Raw genomic sequence first — 16,313 nt, forward strand, 5'->3', positions numbered from 1 at the left:
GGTGGCTGGGCCCACCCCCAAGCCTTGTAGGGCCTGGCCTCGGCAAGAGCTCTTTGCGCCCCAGCACCCTTCAGTGTCCCTTGTCCCTCCTTTGTGCTGCTCTGCGGAGGAGTGTCAGAGCAGACGGGGCCTGGCAGCGGGAAGGCAGCAGCAAGCTCTTTCCACCACAGACATCTTAATAATCACTGAGTTTTCAAAGAAACTTCCAACCACAGGGAAACTTCCAGACAAAATTGACTTCCAGTGAAATGCATTTACCTCTCAGCTCTTCTCCACATGTACTTTATGACAGCATCGTGAGTCTCCTGCTTTGGGTTGAAGTCTTGTCAGCTTATAAGAGCAAAGCAGGATGGAAGTGAGTTAGTGTTGAGAAAAAAAATGTCAGTCAGGTTCCTAATTGCTCCAGAACCTGCCAAGGAGGTGCAAGGCCCCCAGCTTGCACCCGGGCTGCCCACAGTGGTCCCACAGTGGCTCCACTGACCTCTGGGAATGGCCAAGGCAGTGACCTCTCTGTGGCCAGAAGTAACAGGCTGCACATGGGGAAAAGAGCAGGTAGATGGTGGCCCTGATCCCATGCCCCAGGCCCAACCCCTCTGCGGCCCCCACAGGGGCAGCATTCCCTACAGGGGACCCTCTTCAGCTCCCTCTTTGAGGGAAGGGTCTGAGGTCATTTACACCCTCATGTCCTCTCCCCTAGGGGACCTGCCTCCTCAGGCTGAGCTTTCATCGACAGCAGCAAGATGATGAGAGAGGGATTTGAAAGACGGAGAACTACTCTTTCCTGCTGAGGTTCTCTCTGAAACATCTCCTTTGCAGCCTTCCTCTCCCAAGTGTTCTAACTCTGTTGTCCACACAAAATACTACTTTTCAAAGCTCTGATCACACCTTTCCTCACCCAAAAAATCATCCTCAATTCTTCCAGCCAATGAAAACTTTTCCCTTCCCTGAACAGAATCCCGTTCCTCAGATTCACCCTCAGATTCTGGGCTGAGCACGAGGCTGCTCTCACACACATGGCAGGGTGTGTAATCCAGACCTTCAAAGTACAGAAAGATGGGGAATGTCCTTCGTCTGTCTTAGAAAGACCGCCCCATATGGAGAAAAATGCCCTCCAGCCAAGGCAAAAACCCAAAGCCTTATTCCCTATTGCTGATGGAGGCTGGTGGCCTGACAGTGCTGGCTGACAACCCTGCTTCCTGACCTGCTCTTGTTCTTAAAGTTCACTGCTTTTCTGAATGAAGCCAAAGGGGACAGGACCGTGGTATTTGTCAAGAAGGTCCCTTCTGTACCAAGGGGTTGAGAAAATGTGCCACCAGGTGGTACCAGAGGCTCCAGAATGACAACTGTCAACACTTCTTTCCCCACCACCAAAGTGGCCTATCACAGGGACTCAGAGGAAGTCACCATGAGGCAAGAGGTTTGGTTGGGCTGATGGTGGAGGAGCTGAGGTGGTGAGATTTTAGCCAGGCCTGGGCCTTTAGGAGTCAGAGAAAATAGGGAGCTACCCGGAAAAAGGCACCGAGCCTGGGAACCATGGTACCTGAGCTCTAGTCACAAGTGGGACACCACACACTGAAGTATCTCCAGCAAGTCAATCAACACCCCAGAGCCTCTGTTTTCTCAAATGCGTTGTTAAACAAGGTAATAGCTGGGCACTCATGAGCTCTAACACATAGTGAGAAAAGAGAACACTGCCTAGACTTGGGATGAGAAGTGGGGGTGCTACATGAATCTGGAGACCATGAGCCAGACCCAGAAAGCATCACGGAGGAGGAAAGGTCAGGAATGACCTTGCCTTAGGAGGAGGAGCGAGAGAAAGGAGGGGGTCAGGCAGGACAATTACAAAGGTGGGAGCAGAAGAAGTTGTCTTCTAGAGTAGCTCCGTGGGGCCGGATCTCGGGGGGGCAGCCAGGCTAGAATACACACTCCACTCGGGATTCTTTGCATGAACATGACAGCTCCATCTGGGGAAAGAGAGTGGTATCTGAGGTGGGGAGTGAGTGCAGAAAAGCAAAGAGCGATTCTGTGCAGTATTGAACCTGGCAGGAGCAATTGTGTACATGTTTCCAATTCTATTCAGTGTCTTCATGTTGAAAAGTAGTTTAAAATGGGGGCGGGGGCGGTATACACATCACAGAAAACTGCAAACTCACTGGGGCTTATTTTCCAAGAGCTGGCTTTTAAACATTTACTACTGACCAAGGGCATCTAATTTTAAGGGAGGAGATAAAAGGCCAGTCAAAGAAGCACAGAACAGCTTTAAAGCCGTAGGAGCAGAAAATGAGAAGGGAATGGCGCCCTGAGTCCAAGGCCGGAAAAGGGCCCAGAGGGAACAGCCTTCCCTGGTACCAGGTCAGTCCCGCTGAGCCACCCACGCCCCGGCTAGTGTGCTCTGTCACTCTGGTCACATGCTCTGGGACAGCTGGCTGGGCCCAGGGGAGGGGGAGTCGACCTTGGCGTGGGCTTCTATCCCTGCACCACCTGGTCAGGCATCGCCCTGTCCCTGGCCTTACCACGCTAGTGACAGCTCAGACTTTTTCCTGACATTTCCTCTACACCCTTGGCTCTTTAGGAAAATGAAGGCATAATCAGAAAGCTATTTTCGCAACATCTGAATCCTTCTCTGACAGACAACACTGAGCCCTAGACAGAAAAACTTCCTCCTTCCCAGAGCACAGATATGAGAGCAACACGAAGGAGTTAACGGCCTTATTTTTAAGTCCGATTGTACTCAGACCCCTGCCTCAAAGCACCCCTGCACCCCCAGATTCACAGCCCTCCCGGTTCTGGGAGCTTCTCAACTATTCCCAGACTGCAGGGCTCATTCTCTGCAGAATGCTGGCAGGCAGCAGCTACATGATGTATCTGCTCGGTGCTCAGGCAAGAAACCATTATGTTCCCGGATCATTACTGACATCCTGACATTTGTCACCTTCTTTCATAGCAGTTAAATCTTGCTTTATCTGTAAATGTCACCATGTCATTTATTCATGAAAGGGGTCACATTCCCGAAATAGCATGCTTCAGTTTAAAAGGGGAGCTTGCCTTTCTTCACAGTAGGTAATCCTCAAACAAACTTTACTGCTGATAAGTGCTTTTTTATTGGAGTTTCTTGGCCTTAAATGACATCCTCAAATGTAGAATGCAGTTCTGTGTTTGTGGAAATACAATCTGAATGTTGAACAAGAGAGAAGATTGTTGAGATTAGGGGGGGAAGAAAAGATTTTCTGTTGCTACCATATGTAGTAAGTTGGATCTAAACAGATTTGAATTTACTTAGAGTAAGCCATAATTTTAATAAGATTGTTATGCTTCTGGAAACATGCCTGTGGCCTTTTTGAATCATTTATACCTCAGATACCTCAATGAGATCAGGGGCTTTTTAACCTTCCTAGGCTGATCCCTTAGCTGGGGACAATGGATCGGAAAGCTCGGGGCACCATGTGCTCATTCCTTCTACCCTCAGTTCCCAAGGACACTGGTTGGAGAGATGACTAACTCATCTCCGGAACTTGGGTTGGCAGGGAGAAAAGTCTCTCTTTTACAAAGCTTATCCAAAGTTCACTTTAAATGAGGGTAACTACATAATTTATCGTCCACACTGAGACATTTCTGAGAGGGAGGAGAGGCACTAAAAATAATTAACAGGTATTAATTGATCTCCGACAACCTCGAACCCAGACAAAACAGGGCATATGGCCACTCAAACTTTAAGGCTTTATCAGCTGCCTCACTGCAGAGGTTTACATCCACCAGCTGCTAATTAACTATTACCTAGGAAAAGCTGTTCTCTCCATGTGTGGGGTTCTGCCTCATTTTCATTTTTCTTACCAGGGGTTCTAAAAGCGTGGTCCACGAATAGAAATGGCCTGAAGAGGTTGTTCAAAATGCAGGTGCCTGGTCTACTTCAGGTCTACTAAATCAGAATCTCTGAGGATGTGGCTCACACACCTGCATTTTAACAATGCTTCCCAGGAACTGGAGGTGTACCACACACTGAAATTTGAGAGGCAATTGCTCTGATCCAAATCTTTTGTTCTACCTAGCTACCTCGGTGCTCTGGTCACACTGTGGTAATAGCAAGTAGGCGGGTAAATTCTGCTCTTTTTTTGCCTAGAAAAGTAACTTGCTGATGGGGTGTACGCTGAAAATAGATTCTCCATTGTGCACAAATATGGAGGCTGTGGCACTTCCTGCATAAATGCTCTCTCCCTCAGAGTCAGGTCTGAAAACCATCTCACACCCACTGGATGCAGGCGACATGCACAAATACAGTCTTGGAGCAGCTGGAAGATAAGAAAATGGTTAGATGACCTCAAGGTCGTCAAAAAAAGTGATCAAATGCAATTAAAGCTACTCACCATAGAAAAGGGCCAGGGAGGACGATTTTCCCAGGCACTAATGAGATCCTTTTTGAGTGTGATATCGACTATAGCAACAAGTGTCACATACCACTCCTGAGCTCCTATTTGCAAGCCCAGGCCAGGGACATGGTCATAAGGCTGCCACTGCCTCAGATAATGTCCTCATTAGGTTATCACAGTCACTACTGCCATGGCAACAACAGAATGTCTTCATCCTGCTGATGGCCTCTGAGAGGGATCAGGAGGGTGGCTTGCAAATCAAGGCAGCAGGGCAGACACAAAGAGCATGGACTATTTACGTAGTGCTTTCACATGCATTTTCTCACAGTGTCTTCCTCAATTCAGTAATAGGCACAGCTGAGCCCAAAGCCCATACATGACCCACAGTTCTAGGTCAGCCTCTGCCACTACTCCCCTCTGCCTCCAGGAGGATACTTGGCATGAGGCCCTGCAGAGAACACACGCCAGGACAACATTTGCTAGCGTATTTCAGACTCTCATATAGCTGAGACCCCTCCCTTCGATGACTGGGTTCCAGCCTAGGCTGGTAGCCATTGTTGACCAATGGTGAGAGTCCAGGGAAGAAACTGTCATAGGCCCAGGAGATGTTGACTGAGTGCCTACCCTCGTTGGGTCCACCTTAAAATTGTGAAATCTCAGTTTCTCTCCACTTATAATTCTGCACCCCATCAACTGAGTACCTTGTCTGACCCTCAAATGTCTGTTTTCAAGCTCCCATTATCATTTAACTGGACAAATTCACCCATAGGTTCATCCTATGTACACAGAAACTTGTATTTTACCGAATCTTAAGGTAAGAAGGGACAGATTCAGTTAAAGTTCCAGACCAGTTTCAAAGAATAACTGACAAGATCTTCCCAACGCCCCAAAAAGTTCCTTGTAGACTCCCATCACCTCACCTACTCTCAGCCACCTTGACATTCCTGCCCAAGCTGGGTACTGAGTGGGAGGGGAACCAGGACATAGTTCCTGATCTAGGGGAGGTTCCAGACTAGTTCAAAAGACAGAAAAGATGCTTGTGGGTTCAAGAGGAAAGCAAACCATACTAGTCAGACCATCTCATAGTTTTCAGCTCCAGGCCTCTTAAGGGCTCTGGATTATTTGGAGAAATTTACTTACCTCCCAGAGCCTACTTTCCTAAAGGTTGAGAGAATATTGGTCTATCAGCTTCACTATAAAATTGAGTGTAAAGATGCATGTCAAGCCCTTCACACTCAGACACCAAGTAGGGATACATGTTAAAACCTTTTCTTCTTGGATTAAAGTTAAATGCAGTCATCTGCTCCCAGTAAGGAGTGGGATTTTACTAACTGCAAACAGGCTCATCTTCTAACTTGTTCTGTGCCCCTGAGAGAGTAAATTAACCTGCATATGCCTCAGGTTCCTCATCTGTGGACAGTAATTGCTGTCCCTCCAGCTACCCAGTTCCAGTTATCATTGAAAGAAAAGCATAAGGCATGTTTTAGAATGTCTGGGAACTGGCTGGGAGACAGTTTTCAGAGAGGTGCAGGGTGGGGTCTATTATGACCCCTGGGATTGAAAAGACAGCTCTATTTTCTACTCTGTCTTTCTGTTAAATTGAACTTCAGCCCTGGAAATTAATATCCCCACTGCATTTTAGTGAGGTGGCTCTATTTTTACAAGCGCCGCAGAATCAAGCCCCAATCTGTTATGCTGTGACCTTTCGCTGGGCTCTGCATCAGGGAATCATAATTCAGGGCCAACCTCAGCTTTGGAAACCTCCATAGGCCTTTTATGACATGAGTGCTATTGAATATTCTATAAAATGTCCTTGGAAAACTGGCCCACATTTCTTTATAATCTCCCCAGACTGTCCCTCTATAGATTTTTTTACTCTAAAAATCCATAGTGTTTCTTAATAAGGATCTGGGCCTCTCGTAGGGATTGTGAAGAGGCTAAGGCTGGATTGGGTCCCTAGGGGAAGCTGAGGCAGAGCAGCAGAAGCTATTCTGTTACTATTAAGCTCCTGAATGAGCATTCCGAGCTTAGGAGCCTATCAGCAGAATACAGTCATTTCCAGTAGACAGAGATGAAGAAAGGAATTGAGAACTTAAACCAGCTCTACTCCCTCACTCGACTAGATTTCCAAGTTCTGCTAAATTTGAGAAGAGGTTGTTCAGGACTCAAAGACCCTGTGCCTTCTCAGATACCCTCAACTTCTCTTTCTCTTGGTTGAACCCCATCTCTGCCAAGTTGTCACCCCAATTCTGTATTTGTATGAAGTACAATGTCATGGGACACGGGACCTAGGCCCTGGCTTTCTAAAATATCTTTCAGGGGCTAGCTGACACAACCTAAAATTGCAATTGGGTCAGCTCCCTCTGGATGTAACCTTCATCAAAGAGAAATAAAAATGGAAGGAAACTGGGAAAATAAATATCCTCTTCTCGCCTCAATGTGAATTTCTTCAAAGTGTGTGTTTTTTCTTGCAAACCTTCCCGAGTCCAGTCTGCCAGGGAAACACGCTTGTTGAGGCTCCCATGCATCTCTAAACTGCTTATCATAAGCCTCCAGCCAGAAGAGTCACACACAGCATGGCATGACTTTGCATCTTTCCTTGCCTCACCTTCCCTTTTCTGCTGCACTCTCATCACCTTCAGCTTGCACTTCCCAAAGCATCAGTACTTTAATTCCTGCCATAGGCAATGCTTTCACAGGACCTGGGGTAAAGTGCATGTGGTTTTGCCAAATCTGAAGGTCAGGTAAGTTGTGACAGGCCCCATCAGAACCAGAATGTGACCGTGGGGGACAAAACTTCTAAGTGGCTTATCTCTGTGCCACACTGTTACACTGCCTTTGTTTGGCATAAGATTTGGCACATGGTAGGTATTCCACAAGGAGCTGAAATGTATTGCACTGGATTGAGACCAAACCCATTAGAACCAGAAATAAACCTCTCCCCTCAAAAAATGTTTTCTATTTGGAGGAGTTATGAGCTTATGAACTTCTGCTAGCACTGCCTCTTAGAGTAACTGCACTTCCAGGAAGCCCTGGAAAGGGTCAAGCATCATATACTCACCTGGATTAGTCACCGAGTCAGGATTTTCCAGAAAAACAAAACCAAAGGAAATGGGGGGGGGGGGCGGGCAAGGGAGGGAAGGGGAGAGAGAGAAGAGAGATTTACTATGAGGAACTGCTTCACATGCTTATGGAGGCGGAGAAGTCCCACAGTCTACTGTCTGCAAGCTACAGACCCAGGAAAGGCAGTGGCATGATTCAGTCTTGAGTCAGAAGGTCTGAGAGTCAAGGAACTGATGCTACAAACCCCATCCTGAGGGTAGGACCGACATCCCAGCTCACACAGTCAGAAAGGATGGGGAATCAATCCTTTTTCCACCTTGGGCACAATTCAGGTCCTCAGTGGATTGGATGGAGTCCATCCACTTGGTGGGAGAGAATCTACTCTATGAGTGCACCAGTTCAAATGATAGTCTCAACCAGAAACACCTTCACACACATGCCCAGAAATAATGTTTAATCTGGCATCTTCACAGTCAAGTTTACCATCACACCCACCCTTCAAACTTTTATAAGACTCTTTCACAGACTGAAGTTCATATGATACTCATAGCAGGTCTCCAAAGCAGACATGGTAGACAGCATCTCCATTTAACAAACAGTTAACACACAGGGACACCAAAGCTTGCAGAGGAGACAGGACCTGCCCAAGTTCATACTAAGGCCAGGCCCTTTACTGTGGCACCACTGCAGCTAAAAAAAATATAGGGTTCCAGGATGCAATTCAATTCATACGTCCTTAGGAAAAATAACACAGAATAAAGAGTCCGTCCTATACCAAATGGCGTATGCACCCCACCACCGAAGAGACAGTAAGATACTGAGTCTGACAGATAAATAAAGCAAAATTACTTTTTAAATCTGAGGGGTTCAAATAAAATTGTGAGTTATGACCATTTTAAGCAATGAATGAATTCAGGAGAAAAACATTATGAAAAGATCATTTTTCCATTAAGCTCTAACCACCAAACAAAGAGGTGGTGGGGAGAGACACATGAGAAAGTTCTGAAAGTAATGCCATTCTATACAGTGACTCTTTACCTAGCATTTTCCCTGAGGCCAGAAGCATTATTTTGCTCAGAGCCAATTACTTGCCAAATACTAAATCCCCAAATATGTTCTATACCCACTTATGTCCTGGATTTAGAAATTCCCCAGGAAGGCAAGGACTAGGGCTGGGAAGAGTCCCAGATTTTCCCCTAACTGGGGAGACAGAAGCGAAAAAAGACTAGGGCCTGTCAAAGGTTCTCATCACCTTGGAAATAGAAAGTGCATTTTTTATTTTATTTTTTTTAACTGTCAGAAATCTTAGTCTCAGTCTGGATCATTTGTGTGACTGGCTTCAACTTCAGCAAATCTTTTCTCCTTAATCTTCCTTCTTCAAAAGCCTATGCTCCTTGCTGACCTCCTGGCTGAGGGCTGGGCCCTGCACGCTGCCCAAGGCTGCCTGGTGCTGTGCCCTCGGCTAGGCTTACGTCACATCAGGATCTCCAAAGTGGGCCCCTCAGAGATTCCAGTGGCCACAACCCAGGAGATTCTGAATTTCCCCTGTTCTTCCCCAAAGAACCATTGATTGATACAGTGCTTAGAAAAAAACGAAATAAGCACAGCAAAACAGAAACAACACAAGAGCAGAAGAAACTACAACTTTCACTGACAAGCACATGTTGCCTCCACTAAATGGCAGACATGCTTAGATGCATCGTTTTTTGCTGACTCTGAGATTCTAAAAAATCTGCTCCACTTGGAGCAGAGATGGAAACTCAGATATTAAAAAGGCCTCTGGATCTAAAAAGTGCCATTAAAAAGCCCATGCACTCACTGGACTCTAAAAAAAGAGCTAGTACCACCTTCATGTAATTTCCTGTGGACTAAAAATTAGATTTAAAAATAAAGATGCCTCAGGCAGTTTTCCTGATCCCAGGGTTAAAGAGTTCAGTGACAAGGGGTATCACTCAAAGGAAGAGCATTTAGAAATTAGACCCAACAGGGGCAGCTTAAGATGGAAGCTGACCGGTGCAGTTTTATGTCAGAATGTCTCTGTATTACATCCCTAGTTGAAAATGGAGACTTCTAAAAACTAAGATAATCTCAAAGTATGGAGGGACGCCACTTAACAGTTTCATTTTATAGATGGGAAAACCAAGGCTCATGGAGGCTGAAAAACTAGAGGTAGAGTCAAAGTGTCCTCATTCCAAGCCCACCATGTCCACTTCATCCCCAAGATAAGCCATCCAAGCAGAAATTATAACTTTTTTTAATTTCATTTTTTATTGTTATTTCCCAAAACACACTTTTTTTTTACCTACTGTACAGCATGGGGACTCAGTTACACATACATGTATACATAGTTTTTTCTCCCATTGTCGTGCTGCATTCTAAGTATCTAGACATAGTTCTCAGTGCTCAGTTCTCACAGCAGGATCTCCTCATTAATCCATTCCAAAAGCAATAGTTTTCATCCATTAACCCCAAGCTCCCAATCCCTCCAATTTCCTCCCCCTTCCCCCTGGGCAACCACAAGTCTATTCTGCAAGTCCATGATTTTCTTTTCTGTGAAACGGTTCATTTGTGCTATATATTGGATACCAAATATCAGTGATACCAAATGTTATTTGTCTTTCTCTTTCTGACTTACTTCACTCAGTATGAGAGTCTCTAGTTCCATCCATGTTGCTGCAAATGGCATTATTTCGTTCTTTTTTTATGGCTGAGTAGTATTCCATTGTGTATATATACCACAATCTTCCTAATCCAGTCTGTTAATGGACATTTGGATTGTTTCCATGGCTTGACTATTGTGAATAGAGCTACAGTGAACATGCGGGTGCATGTGTCTCTTTTAAGGAAAGTTTTGTCCAGATACATGCCCAAGAGTGGAATTGCTGGGTAGCTTTCTAAGATACCTCCATACTGTTCTCACACGATGCATGAAAATAAACTCAAAATGGCTGAAAGACTTAAATATAAGATAAGACACCAGCAAACTCCTGGAAGAGAACATAGGCAAAATATTCTGACATCAACCTGAGAATATTTTCTCAGGTCAGTCTCCCAAAGCAATAGAAATAAAAGCAAAAATAAACCAATGGGACCTAATCAAACTGACAAGCTTTTGCACAGCAAAGGAAACCACAAAGAAAACTTACAGAATGGGAGAAAACAGTTTCAAATGATGCAACGGACAAGGGCTTAATCTCTAGAATATACAAGCAACTTTTACAACTCATCAGCAAAAAAGCCAACAACCCAATGGAAAAATGGGCAAAAGACCTGAATAGATATTTCACCAAGGAAGATATACAGATGGCCAACAAGCATATGAAAAAATGCTCAACATCACTGATTATTAGAGAAATGCAAATCAAAACTACCATGAGATACCACCTCACACCAGTCAGAATGGCCATCATTATTAAGTCCACAAATAACAAGTGCTGGGGGTGGTGTGGAGAAAAGGGAACCCTTCTGCACCGTTGGTGGCAATGTAAGCTGGTAACTTGTTTTTAGGGAGGAAGAGCAGGGAGTAATCTATGTCTTCCAAAACTTCAGAAATCATGTGCATCTAATCAAGGAGACTTCTGAGATCTGGAAAACACTTTCGTAGGGCAGCTCCTTCCCCAAGGACACGAGATAAGCAGGGGTCCTGTGCCTGTGGGAGACGGGGGCGGACCTCCAGCTGTGCAGAAGGCAGGTAGCTGCCCCAGTGCTGCGAGTTCAGGCAGCCAGCAGCAGCAGATTTGTCTGCTAAGATCTGGCCTTCCATCTCTGGAGACCTAGAGAACTAAAAATTGCATATGGCCAGAGGCAGGGAAATCACCCAGCAAGCCTTGGGCATGCTACTGGATTTGGGCAGCTTCTCTGCTGAATTTTAATGAAGTAATTAAGAGCTAGATAATAGAGATGAGGCTCTGCAGAGCAACACTCATGTACCTAACCTCTTTGATATGTTCCTGCATCAGGAAGCAACTCTATCACTAAACAGCTTCATTAATATTCCAGCCAGCTCTCTGGCTCTTAAAGTCATCTATGCCAAAGTTTGTTAGTCTTTTAAATTACCTGATGAAGTTCTCCAGAAAAAAAAAAATAGAATGAATACATTCTGGGAACAGAACAACATCACAGGAGTGAGTGCCAGAAGAAGATCCACTGAGCCTCTTCAAAAGCCCTTCTCAAAAACTAGTCTGGATTATAAAGAAGAAACAATTATAGTAATACTTCACTCAGACTCATGCTACCCAGTCCCCCATAAGTCTGAAAAAAGTGGTCCTATAACTGGCAGCCCAGAAGAGCAAGAAGCCTGTCTTTGCCTGTAACACCTCCGCTTGGCAGATACCTTGACTACTAGACAACACAGTTAACTCCCTGCCCTGGAATAAAGACAAAGTCACTAAATGCTTGGGCTCCATGTAGCCTGGAGAGCCTTCTTTTTTTTTTTTTTTTTTTTTTCTCCTTTTTTCCCCTCCAGAGAAACCTAATCTTCTACCCCAGAGGCATGCCTTTGTCACTCAGGGTAAGAGAACAGAGAATAGCTGGATCTCCTTTGACTCACCTGGTGTGTTCTCTCCTCTCCCCTTTGTCTTCCTGTTCCTCAAGGCCCATTAGAAAGCTCACCTCCTTGAGAACCTCTTCCTGTATCATCTAGAAGCTTCCAGTTGGGACCTAAGAGTTCAATGCACCCCAGTTCCTCTCCTCTATTACCACTTTAAAGAATCCCTGACAAAGGAGATCCTGCTTGGATCTGAATACTTCCAAAGACAGGATGGTTACTATTTCACAAGTTCAATGTCAGACATTTATTGCTATAAAAATAGACTTCTATTGATAAGAATTATGTTCCTTGACTACTTTAATAAATTAGAAATAGTTGCCTGGTGTGGCTAGGAGGAGGCAGCAAGAGGGACCTTACAGCGATTGTACAGTTCTATATCCTGACTGTGGTGGTGATTATATGAAACTGGATGGACACACTCTCTCTCTCTCACACACACACACACACACACATACATACACACACACAGGTGGCATGTAAAACTGGTCAAACATGAACCAGCTCTGTAGAAGGTACCAGTGTCAATTTCTTGGTATTGATACTGACCACACTTATGCAAGAACTTTTGGGGAGGCTGGGTGAAGAGTACAAAAGATCTCCCTATACATTTCTTTGCAATTTCCTGCAAATCTATGGTTATTTCAAAATAAGAAGTTTAAAAAAATAGTTGGCATCTCTTGAAAGAATATTATCTGTCATTCACTGTTTAAATACTTTGTTTTAAACTCAGGTATTTGTTTTAGGTATCACCTCACTTAAATCTGATATGTGCCATAGAGGAAAGGTAGGTGGTGACACTGGGATTAGAATCTGGCTGTCTGGTACCACAGCATTCCTGCCTGACCACTACTTTGTCTCATGATGGAGCAGGAGGAAGGTGAAGTAAATTACATCAGCCTTAATAAATTATATTAATCTCTACCAGCACACTATTTACAACTATAATTTATACAGAATTTTGTCCCTCAGAGGGCTTTCACATGCTATCTCATTTGATCTTCTCAACAATCCTGTGAAACAAGCTTTTCTTTCCTAAAATTCCCAGATGAGAACCCCAGCTTTCTAGTCCTCAGACCCGAAATCTTAGGCTCTGACATTATGTTCCCACTCTTCTGCTGCTCTCTTGTGCTACCCTCAGAAAGTAATACAGCTGTTTCCAAATACTGACCCTGCCCTCCATTAATTCCAGTTGCCCTTTACCTGGAAACAATGACCTAAACATCCAATCCCTCCAAGGGGCTGGTCAGATCAAGAGAGTGGGGTGATGTCTAGGCATCAGGACCTGCTGCTTAATGAAGTGGAACGAAGCAGCCTCCAGGCTCCCACCTCCTGCAGAAGCCCCAGGATATCCTCTTACCTTCTAACAGCAGCATCAGTACAACCAAGCGCCCATAAACACATGAGATCTCCCCTAGTAATTTTAAATAGAACCAAGTCTGTGTAATTCACTGTCTGCCCCTGCCTCACTCCAAATATGAAGAAAAAAGGAGCTTCCATCGTGGCTCAGCAGTCACAAACCCAACTAGGATCCATGAGGATGCAGATTCAATCTGTGGCCTTGCTCAGTGGGTTAAGGATCTGACAATGCCATGAGCTGTGGTGTGGGTCACAGACACGACTTAGATCCTGTATTGCTGTGGCTGTGGCGTAGGCCAGAAGCCATAGCTCTGATTCTACCCCTAGCCTGGGAACTTCCATATGCCAGGGATGTGGCCCTACAAAAACAAAATACATGTATATGAAGAAAAGAAGTCACAGAAGCAGATGAGCAAGCAGCACCCTAATACAGGAGGATTTAGAGAATTTACATAGAAGAACTAGGGTAGAGGGGTAGGGGGAGCATAAAGAACTCCCCAACCTAACACATTTTTTTATTTATTTATTGGTGATTTGTTTATTTGCCTAGAGAAGTCTTTTGCCACTCCTAGAATTCCCTTTAGAAATGCAAATACTGGAGTTCCCATCTTGGCTTATCAGTAACAAACATGACTAGGATCCGTGAGGATGCAGGTTCGATTCCTGGCCTTGCTCAGTGGGTTAAGGATCTGACATTGCCATGAGCTGTGGTGTAGGTCACAGACGTGGCTTGGATCCAGCATTGCTGTGATCCGTGGTGCAGGCCGGCAGCTGTAGCTTGGATTTGACCCCTAGCCTGGGAGCTTCCATATGCTGCACATGCAGCCCTAAAAAGCAAAAAAGAAAAAAAAAAAAGGAAAAAAATGCAAATATCTCTGTGAAGGATTATTTCTCACACCTATATAGAATCAGGTTAGGGGGAACCAGCTGACAGCCAACCTTTGCTGGGATAAAACATCACAGTAGGGCCAGACAGATAGAATGAGGGGAGGTAGGAAGAGAGGCCAGGAGGAGGAGGGAGGAGGGCATTTAATTACATCAACAGAAGTTGTTTCTAGAAAGGCAAATGTTATAGACTGAATGCTTGTATGCCACCAAAATTCAAATGCTGAAACCCTAATTTTATAGTATCTGCAGGTGAGGTCTTTGGTAGTAATTAGGTCATGAGGATAGAACCGCTGATAGAATTAATGCCCTTTTAAAAAAAGACAGGAAAGAGTTTGCTTTTGCTTTTTCCCTACCTCCCTTATTTCCTTCCTTCCTCCCTCCCTTCTCTACTGTCCTTAGTCATGTAAAGACATCAAGACGACAGTCATCTGAAAACCAGGAATAGAGTTCTCACCAGAACACAACCATGTCAACACCCTAATCTCAGACTTCCCGGGCTCTAGAACTGTGAGAAATAAATCCAGTTTTTTTTTTTGAGCTAGGCTGTTTATGATGTTGTACTATAGCAGTGGGGTTTTATGACTGAGACATAAAACCATACATTTCTTAATGTATTCTCTAGCACCCTTCAGAGAATAACAGGAATCAACATTCTTCAAAGCCTCAGGGCATTTCTAAAATTTCTCTTGGAGTTGGCCTTGCCCTAAGTGGTCTAGGTCTTCCCTTTTCATGGCCTTTTCTCTGATTTGCATCTTGTATGGTTCTACAAAAAACTCTGTTTTCATAAATAAGCCTTTCGTAGCTTGGCTATGTTTCAGTTCATTACAATAAGATCTACATACACGTATCAAATCTCTACTCTGAGGAGGGCATCAAGTTGGGTATTAGGAACAGAAAGGGAACAAATCATGCCCAACCTGTTTTCTCTACAGTCTCCTCCAGGAGAAAATATACCTGAGCATTATAGTTCAGAAAAGTCTTTCTCCAAGGGCTATTACATCAACCAGTCTCTAGTCATCAGATTCTCCTGCCAATCCTTTCTTGAGAATCCATGTACCAGTGTATTAGTCAGCTACTGCCTTAAAACAATGCTGCATAACAAATAACTCCCAAATCTTGCTGGCTTGTTACAACAAACATTCATTTTTCTCCTTCACTGTTCTACAGGTAGCCTGAGATTTAGCTGATCTCAACTGAGCTCTGTTAGGCTTGGATCTGGACTAAGGAGAGTTCAGGTATGTTCCATGAATCTCATTAATCTTGGTGGACCAGAGCTATCCTGAGCATGTTATTCCATGGAAAACAGCAGAAATAATAAAAAGATGCCAAGCCAAACAACCTATGCACTTTCATAGCCTCTGCTCACATCATATACACTAGTTCCATTGGTTAAAGCTACGCTTAACATTAATGGGGCATATATTCCTACTCTACTGGGAGGTACACCAAAGTCACAGGGCAAAATTCATAAAGGTATCACTCTGTTAAAGAGACAGAGAAAAGAGTTAAGGTCAATAATCCATCTACCAATCAGTAATAACTAATTTACTGTTTGAGACAACTTTCTAAATCCTCAGATGCTCCTGACAGAGCAAGACCTCTGGATCCCAAGACACAAGACAGAATCAATTGGCCAGTTACACTTTTCTTCCATTGTGGCCTAGCACAACAATGGCCCATTGTAAGCATGAAGCAGCTGTAGACACAAAGGGAAACATCCTTCATTGTGTCTCTCTGGCTTTGTTCCAGGCCCCAGCAGCATACAAACCAGAATCCCAGGCAGCCTTGGCACTGAACAAAAGTGAATCATGTCTGCAGCAAGTGTGGGAACCTAGAGAAAGTATAGTCATAGAGTCAAGTATCACGGGGACAGAACTAACTCCCTGTCTACCTCCACTACTATCCTCAGAGGTTGTAGTGTCCTGGCCCTCAGGAGCAGCTGTGATCACCCAGTCTTCATGATCAAAACCTTCTATTAATAACTGCCATTTTCTTTTTTTTCTTTTCTTTTTTTGTCTTTTTGCTATTTCTTGGGCCACTCCCGCGGCATATGGAGGTTCCCAGGCTAGGGGTCCAATCGGAGCTGTAGCCCC

At 44.6% G+C, this 16,313-nt stretch overlaps 1 long non-coding RNA gene across 12 annotated transcripts in view; it reads right to left on the bottom strand.

Annotated features, from left to right (window-relative positions):
• The window catches only part of LOC102159977 (uncharacterized), a 777,987-nt gene that overhangs the window by 630,061 nt on the left and 131,613 nt on the right, over positions 1–16,313 (bottom strand). Inside the window, exons 4-6 of one of the 12 annotated variants that reach the window (XR_014842504.1) lie at positions 4,191–4,286; positions 3,046–3,171; positions 259–330 (exon numbers count right to left, since the gene is read on the bottom strand). The exons of 10 other annotated variants lie outside the window; for them this stretch is intronic. This is a non-coding gene — a long non-coding RNA (uncharacterized LOC102159977). Of the gene's footprint in view, positions 1–258; positions 331–3,045; positions 3,172–4,190; positions 4,287–11,851; positions 16,052–16,313 lie in introns of those variants that run through there. One more of the 12 variants, XR_014842506.1, reaches the window with a different exon arrangement.

This window comes from Sus scrofa, chromosome 3 (assembly GCF_054392235.1).
Source record: "Sus scrofa isolate SSC_HxYL_T2T_F1_AM1 chromosome 3, Sscrofa_HxYL_maternal_Yorkshire_Landrace_v2.0, whole genome shotgun sequence".
Lineage (NCBI taxonomy): Eukaryota > Metazoa > Chordata > Mammalia > Artiodactyla > Suidae > Sus > Sus scrofa.